Source organism: Ambystoma mexicanum, chromosome 6p (assembly GCF_040938575.1).
Source record: "Ambystoma mexicanum isolate Mex_15411 chromosome 6p, UKY_AmexF1_1, whole genome shotgun sequence".
Lineage (NCBI taxonomy): Eukaryota > Metazoa > Chordata > Amphibia > Caudata > Ambystomatidae > Ambystoma > Ambystoma mexicanum.
The window spans coordinates 337,694,071-337,699,102 of NC_090935.1; the positions used below are offsets into that span (position 1 = coordinate 337,694,071).

General features: G+C 52.6%; 1 pseudogene; it reads right to left on the reverse strand.

The window, feature by feature from the left end:
• Positions 1 to 3,851: 3,851 nt before the first annotated feature.
• On the reverse strand, positions 3,852 to 3,917 carry LOC138512382 (U6 spliceosomal RNA; annotated as a pseudogene).
• Positions 3,918 to 5,032: the final 1,115 nt, after the last annotated feature.

Genomic DNA, 5,032 nt, shown 5'->3' on the forward strand with positions numbered 1-5,032 from the left:
TGCTGTGGAGTCCCTGAGCTGCCCCCCCCCCACATAAGTGTGCAGTCTAAGAGCATGTTGCGTGTATCGGGGGCTATTGTCTCTATCTGCAGTTGTAGCCTTTAGGCTGAGTAGTGTGGGTTCCCCCCCTGCTCTTTACCCTGTTATACTGTGCCCTGCCCCATGAATGATAACGCGACAGCTCTGTTTGCGTGGAAAAATTAAAATGGCCGTAGGCCTTTATTATATACAAACAAATGGCACTGTACACTGGTTATGACAGCTGTACAGTAATTAACACTTTTTGGGCACCTCGTGTCCAGGGGTTGGGATGCCCCCCTTCCTTTAGCCTCCCTTTCGATGTCCTGTGGCATCCTTTCCTGGACACGTGCCGCCGCCTACGACTTTTTCTTCTACCGTGTACCGTGAAAGAGTACTCGGCGTTCCTGTTCCGGTTTTCCTCTTTCCTTTCTTGTAGGGCGGGTTGGGTGGAAAACGAATCCTTTACCGCCTTAACCAGGCCCTGGGAGCTTACCCGAGTGAGGTGAGCTCCTAACCTGGTTGTGTCTTGTTCCTGCTTCTCTGGGGTATTTGTACCCCTTCCACCTTTTGTTGTGCTGATTTTATGCCGCCGGTGCTCCTTCCTGTCCTCCCACCCCCCTGTTACTTTTCCCACCTTGCTTCTGTCTACTTGTGTTCCTTTGGGTCCCGCCGCGGGTGGGGGCGCCGCTCTGGCTGCCCCTCCCTTTTTCTTTTCCCGCCTGTTGGGATCCCCCCACCCTGCGCCTAACCCCCCAGGCCCTCCATCGTGCCGCACTTCGTGCAGAACGGGGCCTGGGGCATAGGCTGAGTAGTGTGGGTTCCCCCCCTGCTCTTTACCCTGTTATACTGTGCCCTGCCCCATGAATGATAACGCGACAGCTCTGTTTGCGTGGAAAAATTAAAATGGCCGTAGGCCTTTATTATATACAAACAAATGGCACTGTACACTGGTTATGACAGCTGTACAGTAATTAACACTTTTTTGGGCACCTCGTGTCCAGGGGTTGGGATGCCCCCCTTCCTTTAGCCTCCCTTTCGATGTCCTGTGGCATCCTTTCCTGGACACGTGCCGCCACACCTGAGGGGTTCCTTGTCTAAACCGCTCAGGTCCCCCCAAAACAGTGATCTTGCCCAGCCCCTCATTGCATTCCTTATCCGTGTGCTATCTGTTGGGTCCGTCACCCCGGCCACCTTTGTGGTATATGCGGCCGCAGACAAATGTGCTGCTGCCCATCTTTTCCTTTTACCCTGGGCCAACGCTTTTTTAACAGCAATCGCCCCTGTTGGCCATTGACATTTTACCTACGTCTTGTCCTGTTTCCGCTATCACCCCTTTACCTGCTTTTTGTACTGCTTACCCGTTTTGTACGTTCCTGTCCTGATTCTCCTTGGCTCGCCCTGGTTCCTTTGGTTTTACCTATTTCTCGGACCTCTTTGTTGCTATTTCCGCTTCTCCTCCCGTGGCACCCATGCCTTTTCGGGTGTGGGTGTTAATTTCTTGCCATACACCTGCCCATATTCACCTTTTCCAGCCAAACCTATGGCTAACCCGTTCCTTATTTCCTGTGCTCATTCGTGGAACCCATGCCTTTTCCGGTATGGGCGTTATTTTCCTGCCAACCCGTGGCCATATTTTCCTTTTCCAGTCGGCCTTGTGGCTGACCTTTTCATTATTTCCGATGTTTCTCCGGGGAACCCATTCCTTTCCCGGTATGGGCGTTATTTTCCTGCCAACCCGTGGCCAAATTTTCCTTTTCCAGTCGGCCTTGTGGCTGACCTTTTCATTATTTCCGATGTTTCTCCGGGGAACCCATTCCTTTCCCGGTATGGGCGTTATTTTCCTGCCAGCCCGTGGCCAAATTTTCCTTTTCCAGTCGGCCTTGTGGCTGACCTTTTCATTATTTCCGATGTTTCTCCGGGGAACCCATTCCTTTCCCGGTATGGGCGTTATTTTCCTGCCAACCCGTGGCTAAATTTTCCTTTTCCAGTCGGCCTTGTGGCTGACCTTTTCATTATTTCCGATGTTTCTCCGGGGAACCCATTCCTTTCCCAGTATGGGCGTTATTTTCCTGCCATACATGTGGCCATCTTTTTCCTTTTTCCAGTCAGCCTTATTGGCTAACCTCTTAATTATTTCTGGAGCTTTATTCGTGGAACCCATGCCTTTTCCCGGTGTGGGTGTTATTTTCCTGCCCTCTACGCGGCCATATTCTCCTTTTCCCGATGCTTTATTCGTGTAAGCTTAATGGACACTTTGGCATTTCCCCTTTCCTGCCCTTCCTCTTGTGCTCCATGCTCCCAGCTATGCTTTTCACGCTATCTCCCCTGCCACCCATTTTGCACCGTTGGTGGTCTGTTACTTTGCTACTCTGCCGTCCTCTTTGTTTCCCCTATTGACTGCCCCACCGGTTCTGTTCCCCTGACCTCAAATGATTCCTTGTCGTTATTATCATGTCCTGATGTTTGTACCTGTCTTTGCTTCTATCATTATTTTCCCATCATGCCCAAATGCTTTGTCGCCTTTAAGACTTTCTGTTGGTATGTTACAAGTGACACCCCGTCATCTGTGTATTACTGCAACATAGCAATGTACCATCTTTGGAAATCCGCCCTCCCCTTATAACAGGGGTCCTTGCTACTGGTGCCCTTTTAATGATCCCTTCTCATCCTCCTACATGTCCTCTACCTTACAGTCAGGTAGACTGGTCAGGTAACACCCGTTCCCTGGTAACTCGACCCTGGCGTACTTCCTTGTGCCACCCTCTGTCGTATGGGAAACCCGTTGCCCACTGGTCCAGGTCCCCCTTTTCTGTTCGTTATTGCTCACTACTCCCTTCCTATCCACTCATGCCTTTAAATGGCCCCCCTCTTTACCTTTGCTACTTTTCGTCTCTGAAGACGTTACCCCTTGCCTCTTGCTTCTTAACCTTCCCTCCACGGGTTCCGGGCGACTTACCCTGAGCCGTGCTGCATGCTTTTAACCTTTTTACAAATTTTCCCCCAACTCTGTTCTCTCTTTTCACCGTACCTTTCCTTTGCCTCCTCAACGGCGCCTCCGGCTGCTCCTGTGCCCCTCTTGGGTCTTCTCTCGGCCTCCTTTGGCCTTGTGGTATTCCTCCTTGCTGCTGCTGGACTCCCTTAGCAGCAAAGGCGACCTTGCCCTTGCCTTTTCATCCTTCTTCATTATATCCAGCACCCATTGTGCTCCATGCTCCAAGGCTCTGGGCGACTTACCCTGAGCCGTGCTGCATGCCTTTCACCTTTTTAGCATTTTTTCCCCAGCTCTGTTATCCCTTTTCACCGTATCTTTCCTTTGCCTCCTCTACGGTGCCTCCGGCTGCTCCTGTGCCCCTCTTGGGTCTTCTCTCGACCTCCTTTGGCCTTGTGGTATTCCTCTTCGCTGCAGCTGGCCTCCTCTAGCAGCAAAGGCGACCTTGCCCTTGCCTTTTCATCCTTATTCATTACATCAAGCACCCATTGTGCTCCATGCTCCCCGGTTCTGGGCGACTTACCCTGAGCCGTGCTGCATGCCTTTAACCTTTTCACCATTTTTTCCTGGCCTCCTCTACTCTGGCTTCTGCGACTCTTCCGCCACTTCTCTTGCCCTCTTCTGTCCTTGGGGTATCGCGGCTTCCTCGTCGCTGTCCGTGGAATCCTCTAGCAGCCGGGGCGACATTGTCCTAGCCCTTTCTTCCTTTTGCATCACATCCAACACCCATTTGGCCCCATGGTCTTTTTCTGCCTTTTTGGCCCATGCGATAATAATTGTGATTTGGCACTTGTGTGTGTCTACTGCTGACTGTATTTACTGATTGTGCCACGGGTGCTTTTAAAATATGGAACGCTTCACGAATTTGTGTGTCATCCTTGCGCAGGGGCCATGCTAATCTTCTCGGCGTGCCTTTCCTTTCTTCAGGTGCTTAATTGTCTCCTGGGTGGACGCTGCCCTAACCAGCTTGATCTTCTAAATGCGGGCTTCCCCAGCAAACCCCATACTGATTGTCGGATCCACCGTGCCTGATGCGGCCCGTGATATCGCCCTCGGCACAGAAAGGAGAGAAGTCCCCATGCACCCACAGGGAAAACAGGGGCCGCCTCATCAACTCGGTCTCTAATATTTACCTCCTTTCGGTAACTTTCCTTATTTTACTACATGCGCATGGCTACCAATAACCCCTTGACTCCCACTTACGGCCAGAGGGCGCTACCACTCCCATCCTTACTCCTAAGCACTCCAGGAGCCCCTTTCCCACAACAGTTTTAAACAATTGCTAGCCACTGGTGCGCCCATGGTGCCGTGGTTGCAAAAGGGGGGCCTGCCATCCAAGCAACATTTCCATCAAATTACCTGCATTGCGGTCATAAACTGCCGTGGCCGCAAGAGGGGCATGCCATCACAGCAACTGTGTCATCAACTGTATGCATCTCGTTGCGCCACGTGCGACACCATTCTTAAAACCCCCCTACCCCCCAGGCCCTCCATCGTGCCGTACTTTGTACTGCACGGGGCCTGGGGCATTGTTAGTTGGCTCCCACTCGGAGCTGTGAACTGACCTGACGCTGGCCCCCCCCCACCCCCCATGCTCCTGGTCTGCTCCGTGTCGTCCTGCTTCCAATGTGTGCACTGAACGCACACTGTGCTGTCAATTCCGTGACTGGCCTGTTTTACGTTCTCGTGGCAGCATTCGATCCTTGCCAGCTGCTACCTCCGTGCGAAGCTGAGGGTAAAACGGACTGGTGGGTCTGCTTTGCCTGCCCTTGCCTCCGGTGGACGCTGCGGGTTGTCCGTGTGCCTTTTTCCTGCACACCGTCTTTACTGCAATGAACAAACTGTGGCAAGGCTGGAGGGGTTGGGACGATGTCCGTCCCTTCTGTTTGTCCTCTACGTCAGGCGCGCTGTTCAAATTGTGGGGCCTGCGGTATTTCTCCTCCTGAGATTCCTCTGCTGACGGTGGCGGGCAATGTGCTGCGGCCGGGAGGGCTGCGCCGAACTCGGCCCTGGCTGGTTCTT